Source organism: Lissotriton helveticus, chromosome 2_1 (genome assembly GCF_964261635.1).
Source record: "Lissotriton helveticus chromosome 2_1, aLisHel1.1, whole genome shotgun sequence".
Lineage (NCBI taxonomy): Eukaryota > Metazoa > Chordata > Amphibia > Caudata > Salamandridae > Lissotriton > Lissotriton helveticus.
Genome location: NC_136059.1, coordinates 1,871,107,152 through 1,871,118,198, shown reverse-complemented (window position 1 = coordinate 1,871,118,198; position 11,047 = coordinate 1,871,107,152).

Here is an 11,047-nt window from a genome sequence, read left to right as displayed (position 1 = left end):
TTGGTAGGAATTTTGTTCCTACACATGATCTGTTAATAGACCCTCTTTTACAAAGCTGATGAGGACAAATTAGCCATACAATATCAACGAGAGAGAGAGGGTATGGGTAGACACTCCTGTACCCCTAATGATTTACCTACAAACAACTAAGGAGTGACTCAGTGACAAATAGAAACCAAAAAACAAATGCAAAAAAAGTGCAAAAAACAATTTTATATATGTGTTAGACACTACTGGGCCCCCACCAGGTTACGGTGAACCAGAAACCGAAAGTCAGCTTTCGAGATGAGGCCAAAAGGAAGGAGAGCTCGGGGCAGGGGGCCGCCGCTGAAAACATAGACGGAACAGAGGGAACATTGCCCTCGACATCATCGACTTCAGCCGCGCCTTCTGCACCCTCCGCGCCTTCCATGAGTAAAACCACAGAACAGACTGCAGTATTTTCCAAGGAGGCTGTTAGTTTAAAAAAGAGAATACCGGAGATGTTTTCAGCCACTAAACCGGAGGATGCAGGAAAGTCAAAACTTAAAAAACAGACTGAGACACAGCTAATCTTATCTCATGTTCAGGGGCTGGGAACCGAGGGAGTATATGAGACGGTCCCCGCTCAAGCTGTGATAACTTTAACCTCTGATCCAACCCTCGACCCAGTAAGGGAAGTGAATGGAGAGGTGATGGCCACTGTAGAGAGCTTGAACAATTCCCTTATTTCAGACGCTATAGTTTTGGCATCACCTGCATCCACCACCTGCACCCTGACTGATACTAATGTGCCGCTTATGTCTGCTATGGAGAAGGAAGATGGTGCGGTTGCTGCATTAAATATGAATTCGGTTTTGCCAAACAGTAATGACCTAGTACTTCCTATTGGTGGCGAAACCGATTCTGCTGATTTCTACTCCATGTCAGATCGATCCATGTCATCCTCCGAGGACCTAGCAGAGCTTTATTCTACTCGAATGAGCATGGAGGATGCATGCTTAGAGGAAGGGAGTGATCATAGTAGCTTGGATACTGACCTAATGGAGAAAGAAGGGGTAGAGCATGGCACTTTTTGAAAGCTGCAATTAAAGACTAGAGACAAAGATAGGGCAGGAGAAGATATAAGCATCGAAGGCGCGGGGGCCGATTCAGGGCTGGAAACGGAGGAAATTTCTTTGGGACTGATCTATCAAACTATGATGCAGCATAGGGATGAGACGCGAGAGGACAGCCTGAGAGTTCAGAATTCCTGCAAAAAACTCCAGAACTCTGTGAGGAGATTGGTGAAATCGCATTCAGAGTTTTTGACTCGGGCTACGGAGGCAGAATCACGTATCTCCTCCTTAGAGGACGAGGTAGCTCAACAAAAAAAGACTATTGAAATGCACATGGCCACCAAGGAAGACATCAACTGGAAACTTGTTGACATTGAAAATCGATCCCGTAGAAACAATTTGAGATTTTTGCAGATTACGGAAGGGAAAGAGGGGTCCAACACTCGAGGATTTATAGTGTCACTCTTAAAAGAAGCAATGTCAGATGTTACCAAATGGGATTGGGATCGAGAGGTGGAACAGGCCCATAGATTTCCTTTTAGAGTCAATCCACGGGATCAGAAACCTAGGGCTATATTGGTGGCTTTTAATAGTTTTCAAGCCCGTGAGGAATTATTTATGAGAGCTCGCCCTGATAAAAAATGTAAAGCTCTTGAATGTGAATTTTTTGTAAGACCGGATCTCTGCAGACAATCTGTAGAAGTACGATGGCAGTTAAGACAGCTAATACTAAAATTTCAAGAAAAGGGAGTGCAGGCATATTTAATGTTTCCTGCTAAGCTTAAGGTCATTCATAAGGAACGCACAAGATTTTTTATGACTGCTGATGCAGCTAAAGAATTTTTGATGACATTGTAATTACAGAGAGATATTGAGTGTGGGTAGCTATAACTTTACAGAGTTCTGTATATAGTTCTTTATATAGAGAGCAAAGAGAGTAAAAGAGCTGATTGTATTTGTAGTGTATACTTACAAGTTCGCTCTGGAGCTTCACCAGAAGCAGGGGGATTGAGTATGGTGAGAATTAAAGGGATAAACTCTGTGGGGGGGGGGCGGTAAGGGGTTTGGGGAAAACTCGCATCAGAGGACCATAAGTCCTAAAGCCTTAATTAAGGGAGAAGGGCAGGGTGGGAAAGGGTGGGTGAGTTCGAAGGGGGGGTTGGGGCTGGGGGGGAAAGGGGTTCACGGGGGGGTGTTAAAAAAGGGGGAAAAGGGTTCACAGTAAAATACATAAAAAAATACAGGGAGAATATGTGGGGAAAAGTTTAAATGAAATAAGTTGCTTAGCAGTATTTTTTGTAGTATTTTTTGTAGCGCTGGATAGGAGGGTGGTAAACAGACTGTGGAAGCTAATGGATTTACAAGTACAATGGCAATGGTGAATAAAGGGGTAAGAATCTGTTCAATGAATGTGTCTGGACTGAATAATCCAATGAAAAGACAGAAAATAGCCGCAGAATTGAAATATATTCAACCTGACATAGTGTGTATACAGGAAACACATATCCCATGGTCAAAAAGGGGGGTGTTAAAAGATCTTGGGTTCGCTCTAGCTGCTGCTTCTGGACAGACTAGTATGATAAGGGGGGTAGCTATACTTATTAGAGAAAATTCTATAAAGGTTGCTCGGAAAGTTGTGGATAAAAACGGCCGTTGGGCCATTGCAGAGTGTAGGACTGGGGGCAGGCTATTTACACTAGCCACAGCTTACGGAGCAAATTTGGACGACCCCGCTCCTTTGAATGAAATAAATCTGGAACTAGCTAACTTTTCACAACCGATAGTGATTTGTGGGGATATGAATATAAATTTGTCGAACATTGCAATGCAGGCTGGGTATGGGAATTACAAAGGTCGAAAGCCAAGAGTGTATAAAGCTCTTGCTAATTTATTACAAGATCATGGTTTAATTGATGTATGGGGGAAACTTAGGGGGGATGATAATGGGTTTACTTTCTATTCACACCCCCACAAAAAATTAGTTAGATTAGATTATTTTTTTGCCCCAGAAAATTTATTGGAAGGTGCTAAAATAAGAACCTATCCCAGAATCACTTCTGACCATTCTCCGATATTGATTGAAATACAGGGACGGGCGAAGAGGCTAACACCTCCTAATTTCTCCTATGATCGTAAATTGGGATTGAATAAAGAATTTAATGCACATGTGAAGAGTTGGATTAGATCCTTTTTTATTAACAATCAGGGCATGGCTAATATTGGTACAGTCTGGGATACTTTTAAAGCGGGGTTCCGGGGAGAGTGCATTAGTTTTTCATTTTCGCAGCAAAAGACATTAAAAAAAGAACTTGATAAGTTATATGACCTGTTGGCACACGCAGATATTCTCCTAACTAGCAAAGGCTAGAGCTAACATTCTGGGCGTCTGGGATATAGAAATTGCAAGGAGATTTTTAACGTCTAAAATGCAAAGTTATGAATTCGGGGAAAAAAATTGGTAAAAGATTAGCGGTAAGATTACGAATGAAGCAATCAGCTCGTAACATCAATACAATGAAAGACTCTCAGGGTGCATCTCACTCAGAACCGGAGCAAATTCTCAATATTTTTCAAAAATTTTACGCTGAATTATGCGCGAAGGAAGAAAGGATAGAAGCAACCACTGAATGGAGTGATAGATTGGATATAGGGCTGAAAGTCTTGGATTCTGCAGCTGCAGAAGAATTGGATTTACCAATAACTATGGTAGAGTTAGAAATGGCAGTAAAGAGCTTAACAATTGGTAAGGCCGCTGGTCCCGATAGAATCCCTGTGGAAGTATACAAACAATTTTTTGAAAGCCTGAAAGATGAAATGTTGCCTGTAATGTTGGAAGCACAGCAGGGAAATCCACCTAGCACCTGGTCAGATGCGACCATTGCAGTTTTTTGTAAGAAAGGCAAATCTGCGGATAATGTAGGATCTTATCGACCAATATCCCTGCTGAACGTTGATAATAAGATTTACTCAAAGATTTTAGCCAATCGATTATCTAAAGTTGTAACATCCTTAGTTTCTCGGCAACAGCACGGTTTTACACCGAAAAGAGGAACGGTGGATCATATAAATAAAGTAATCACATTGTTTGACATTGCGGCAGTAAATAAACAGAAATTAGCACTTTTTCTGTTTGACGCAGAAAAAGCGTTTGACCGTGTGTGTTGGGATTACTTATGGAGGTTAATGGCCAAAATGGGATTTGGCCAGAAATTTATCAAGTCAATTAAATCCTTATATTTTAAACCAACCGCTAAAATCTCCGTTTTGGGAGCACTTTCCGATTCTGTAAACATTACTAGAGGGACTCGTCAAGGTTGTCCTTGCTCCCCGCTATTATTTGCGTTGTATATTAATCCCTTCGTAGAACAATTAAATCAAAATCCCCTTATACCTCCATTTACAGTATTTGATTTTTCGTTTTCTGTCTTTGCTTATGCAGATGATATTGCAGTGATTATTGTTAATCCAGATACTGCCGTTCTAGAAATTGAGAGGCTTGCAAAAGAGTTTGGAATTATAACTGGTTACAAGCTCAATGAATCAAAAACTCAGATTTTATGTTCGGGAGCCTTAACATGGGAAGATGAGAGAGTGGTAAGGGAGGTTACTTATCTAGGGATATTGATCAAGACCAATATGACAGAACTGATTGATGCTAATTGGAATTTGGTATATGATAAAATTAAGATATCTTTTGAGAGATGGGAACGATTATATTTGACTATTATTGGACGCACTAACATCATAAAAATGAATGTTTTACCTAAAGTATTATATCTGTTTAGGTCAATACCCCTGGAATTTCCTAAACATAAGATACAGGCTTTACAATCTTTATGTGGGAAATTTATTTGGAGCCCCGGAAAACCAAGACGAGCTATGAAGCATTTGATGCTACCAATTGAGAGGGGAGGGTTAGGGGTACCAGATTTTTTGCTTTACTATATAGTTTGCTTTTTATTGAAAATGAGAATACTGATTACAGGGGAGGCAACTGAAAATATGTATAACCATCCATCTATATATGAGATTTTGTTGGGGTCCTGTGTGAAGCAGAGCTTTTTTATTGAAATTGATGGCAGTTATTATAAGCGAACTCGATTTAAGGTACTCATGGGAGCTTATAAGACTTGGAGGTGGCTGATTCGAACAATTGCAATTGGGAAGTTTTCGTATTATACCCCTTTTAGTGCATTAAGGTTATTGCCAAGTATATTTTTGGATGGAATGGCTTTAAATTGGCAAAAAAAAGGGATAAAACGGTTGGGCGATATGTGCACAGTGGATGGCAGGTGTAAATCGTTTGTGGAATTATCTGATAAATTTGCCCTACCCAGAAGCTATTTTTTTAAATTCTTACAAATTCGGGATTTTCTCATAAAACAAAAGTTGATCTTACTGAAACATCAAGTTATTGAGGGGGTTGGTGAACAGGTGAAAATTGGTACTTTGTATAGAATGTTAATAGAAGAGAAGATGGATGATCTTGAGATAATAAATTTAAAATTGGTCAACAGTCTAGGGGATACAGAAGTAGCTGTGGAAGACCTTATTTTACTGTCTAAAGAAGCTTTAATGTCAGCTAATTTAAAAGCACAATTTTTCAAAACTCTCTTTGATTTATATTATACGCCTGAACGTATGTCCAAATGGGGAGAGGGTTTTGATGGAAAATGTTTTCGGTGCAAAGCTGACCATGCAGATAGTATACATATTTTTTTCTCTTGTCCTAGATTGGCAATTTTTATTGGAGAAATTGAAAGATTTATGTCTTTAATACTTAAGTCTCACCTGACTATTACGCCCTCTATGTTAATATTAGGGAAAATCCCTAAAGATAATCCAGCGGATAGATTATATCCTTTTCGACATTTTTTTTTTTTACAATGACTGTAGCACGAATGTGCATCGCTACTGATTGGTTACAGGAGAAACCACCCTTATTTCAACAATGGCGGGCACAAATGTATAGTTTATATAAATTGGAGTGGGGACTTTTCTCAGCTACTGGGTCTAGGAGAAAGAAGAAAATGGGCTTGAAAATCTGGGGGGCTTTTTCAGACTATTATGAAGATTGAATATGTTATGAAACTTGGAGTGCAATTATATTTGTTACTTTCTGCACATATATAATGAGATTATGTTGTTCTTGCTATTGGACGAATTAATCCGACCTCTGTATGTCTTATTTGAATTATCTCTGTGGTATCTCTTTGTTTTTTTTCTTGCTGGATTTTGGTATAATTTCATTCATGATGAAGTATTTTTGCTGTGAACCAATAAAATAAAAAAATAAAAAAATAAAAAAAAGGAACCAGAAACTGGCAAACCCCAAAGTGGCAACCAGTAAGCAACAACCTTTTGTTTTTTAATGTGTTTACAAACATCAGATGGAACAAGTCTACCTCTTTGTAAAAAGGACCCTCACTCACCACTAGTTGGTGACATGCTTCATTATTGGGTCCCCGCTGAGGTGGCCGAATGCCCCCCCAGCGTGCTACAATGCCTGATTTACAGCGGAGCGGGTTGGTGATGAGTGTAACAGTGGTATAACTCAAAAGTGAATTTCAAATGTGAGTGCAAAATTAAAAAATACAAGATTGAAACCCGTACAGAATTTTTAATGAGGGCCAACCTGTATTGGGATTAAAAACGTGTGTAAGCAGACAAAACTAGGTTCTAAATTAGGAAACCTGTGTCCTTAGATAAAATAATAGGTCAACATGTTTCTGCTGGAAAAAATGCAGGTTCGCTCAGCATTCGTCAGGACCATAACAAATAGCACTCCGGTGGTATGCACGCTCTAAGGTGCACCCTCCCGTGAGGCACTTAATGTGAAAAAAGAGAAAATTAATGGTGATGTTACTCACGGATATTGCCCGTGTCGGCTCACTGTAATTCACAGTAGCCAGATTTACCTGTAGAGAAGGGTGGAGAAAAAAGACATACTAACACATAATAACATAGACCAACATACAGTTCATTATTGGATAATAATATCCATGTTTTAAAGCGACATGACATTATCACATAGCCTCTGATTTCTGTGGTACTATCAATATGATGTAATAGAGTGCCCTAATAGTCAATGATTTAGTGGGAGGGATGCCTCATTCCTTTATGAATTCATAATTGATCGCAGCAGGGAAGAGGAACCATAGGTGTTTATTCTACACAAACTACAGGTTAATTAAACCAGTGTTTTTGCTTAAGCATCATAAGGTGGAAATATTCTAACCACATCATTCAGGTGCCTAAGCGAAGTTCGAGAAAAAAGGTTTAGCAGAGACATTTGGACATCAGTAATAGCCAACCAGCATTACTAAATAGCGACAACATGGTTTGTAATAAAAGATTTGATAGCGCTTGAACAAAGGGCATAAGCACTCACAGGTCAAAAGAGAAGTGCTCTCATCCTGGGTTGTGACGGCGCGGGTATATTTCACGCGGTGTCAAATCTAGCAGAGAAATGAAGACTTGGTGTTACCTCCCACTCAATTACCTTCAATTGCTAGAAACAATAATAAACCGCTCGATTGCTTAGCGGTCCGGTTACTTACTAGTGCACACGCGACTCCCCGTGTACTACCTACATTCAAGAATACCGTCAGCCCGTAAGTGAGTGCAGTCTCCGGGCATCATCTATTAGTATCGGAGTTTGTTCCGGTCACGTGGCAGACGTGACCGAACGGCAGTGGGCGGGGCGGTATTGTCTTAAAGGCGAAATGACCCACAAACCCTTCTTAGAGGATTGCGGTTCGAATCCCCTATCTACCACATATGTTTTGTTGTAAGTTTAAAGTGTTGAGGCGGGGGCAAATGCAAGAAGATGGTTGCGGCTTCCAAAAAATTATTGGTTCAATTATTGAAAGCAAGAAATGAGATAACGATGTCACCAGAAATAGTGAGTCATGATGGTAACCAATAAATGTCACTCTAGATGTAGCTCACAGGACACGGAAATCAAAGGTTAATCTAATTCCCTTATTATCCTAGTCCATCCGAAAATAGAAAACACTACGGCCAGACAGCCAGAGGTGGTAGTATGAACTCACTTAAAAAGTCGGCACTGAAAGTTCTAATCAGTACTCACAGTAACAAATAGGGAGGTGGACATATTCACTCCACAAACACAGTCAAAAGACCCTAGTCAGAGTATTATACCTCCTTTCCCACAACAAGGGATGGTACCGTATCACCAAAATGCCTTCCAACCACCCTTTCCTCCTATGATGGGCTGGAATCCACACTTTGTTCCACACCCACAGTTTAACACACAACCCTACCCGCACCCTTTTTTAGACAGAGGCAGACGGGGCAGGGGACGACAGAAGGGCAAAACCCAGGTACACTGGGAACAACCGGAAGCAGTGGGGGACAACACTCGGAGCAAGACAGGGGATCAGAGAGCAGGCCCAAGCAGTGCGAAACCCTGATAACTAATCTTTCGTCTCATAATTTAAGTGAAGCTGAAAGAGATGTTTTGGAAAAAGGACTGGGTTTTATACCTACTCCCAAACTAGACCGGTTCAAACTACAATGCGAACTGAGTGAATTCTTTAGAAAATTACGACTAAAGAGTTTCTTTGAAAATAGGGAGAATGACTCACCCCAACTGACTAAAAGTGACACTGATTTTAGACTTAAGTCCTCATTTACTCCCCCTCCAAACACCATTCCACCTGAGATTCTTGCGTTTGAACAGGCAGTCTTTCAGGAAGTAGAGCAGTTAAATGAACCAACTCCCTTTAAGAATTTGACAGGATCAGAATTCCAGGCCATCCAGACTATGAAGCGAAATAAAGGAATCATTATCAAAAGTGCTGATAAGGGGGGTGGCGTGGTCCTCCAGGACAAGGCGGACTATGATAATGAGTGCAAACGTCCACTGAGTAATTCCACCAACTACATTCCACTTCTAGAGGACCCCACAACCGACTTACAGGATGAAATCTGTGAACTAGTTTCTACAGCTGAGAGAGATGGTCTGATTTCCAAAAAAGAGGCTGACTTCCTCACGACATCGGAAAGGAGGGTGCCATATTTTTATATATTGCCGAAAACCCACAAAAATGTTTTGCTACCCCGGGGCGCCCGATCGTCTCGGGGATTGGTTCCCTTCTCGAACCTCTCTCCAAGTATTGCGATTTTTTTCTAAGACCGATTATACAATCCACCAGTACTTATCTAAAGGATACAAAGAGCCTCCTCTCCATGCTAAGAACCATCACTATGCCGGAGGAGCCCTGCTTTCTTGTCACAATGGACATAGAAAGTCTCTACACCTGTATTCCACAGGATGAAACCATAAAAGTTGTGAAGGAGGCTTTGGACCAAGCACCATGGGACTTCATAACATCACGTTCTTTTGTGGTGGATTGTGCCACTTTGGCTCTCAAGAGGAATTTTTTTGAACATGAGGGTAAGATCTATCTCCAGGCCACAGGCCCTTCAATGGGCAGCACTTTTGCCCCATCGGTGGCAGGCCTGTACGTGTTCAACTTTGAGGTCAACAATATACTGGGCCCTACAAATCCATTTTCTGCCAACATCATCTTTTGGCAACGCTACATTGATTATGTGCTGATGATTTGGAAGGGGGAAGAGCACTCATTACTTAACTTCTTTTCTTGGGTCAACACCTGTGACCAACATCTGAAGTTCACACATGATTATGCTGCAGATACCATCACATTTCTGGATGTTACCATCAACAGACAGGATAACCGTCTGGAGACTAAAACGTATTCCTAGCCAACTGCTAGGAATAACTTGTTACACTTTACGAGTTACCATCCTCGGGCTCTGCGTGAGAACCTCCCATACGGTCAGTATCTGCCGATACGCCGTAATTGTAGTAATCTTTCTAACTACAAACAACAAGCAGAGGATCTAACAACGAAGCTGGAACACAGAGGATACCCTAAAAGAATAATCAGCAGGAGTCAAAAACGAGCAAGGAATCAACAAAGGGACACACTTCTGGATGACCATCCCAGGACTATCAACAAAGAAATTCCCCTAACATGTGTAACCACATATAACCCGCTATCAAATGCTGTGAACAAATGTATATCAAAACACTGGAAAATAATCACCAGCAACAAACACAAGTGGGAGAAACCTCTCTTTTCATATAAAAGAGCTACAAGTCTGAAAGACTCCTTGGTGCACACGCGTCCAAGGGATTTAACAACTAATAAACAGGATGCGACTGTTCTGAATGCATAGGGGCCTACCAGCAGTTACTGGCCATTTCCCGTGTGGGATTTGCAACATATGCCATCTCACTACCCACAGTAAAATATTGATCCTGACCAATGGGCAACGTTGGGAACAACGTTGTCATACAAATTGCAATACAGCCAACGTTATTTATTTAATAACGTGCCCTTGCAGCCTACAGTATGTGGGTATGACTTCTAGGCGCATTAAGCTGAGGATAGGGGAACCTCGCAGCAATATCCGCAGCCGTAAAAACCACAACCAAGCTGACTGCCCACTTCTTAGAAAAAAAAACATCCCCCAAATGACATGCAGTGGACGATTCTGGAACACCTGGAAGCTGGATCAGAGACCAAGTTGTTCGAAAAAGAACAGCGTTGGATTTATCGTCTAGCCACCAATGAAAATGGGTTGAACGACGACATCCCATGGGGATCAGTGATGAGGCGCTGACAAAAATTTTTTTGAGTACTACTTAATGTTTGGGGTGTTCTTTTGGGTCTCCTTCCTAACATATAGGGTGTCCCCCTTTACACACCATCTACTAAACAAACCACCCGGTCGATATATTCGGATCCTGATGTATAATACTCTGACTAGGGTCTTTTGACTGTGTTTGTGGAGTGAATATGTCCACCTCCCTATTTGTTACTGTGAGTACTGATTAGAACTTTCAGTGCCAACTTTTTAAGTGAGTTCATACTACCACCTCTGGCTGTCTGGCCGTACTGTTGTCTATTTTCGGATGGACTAGGATAATAAGGGAATTAGATTAACCTTTGATT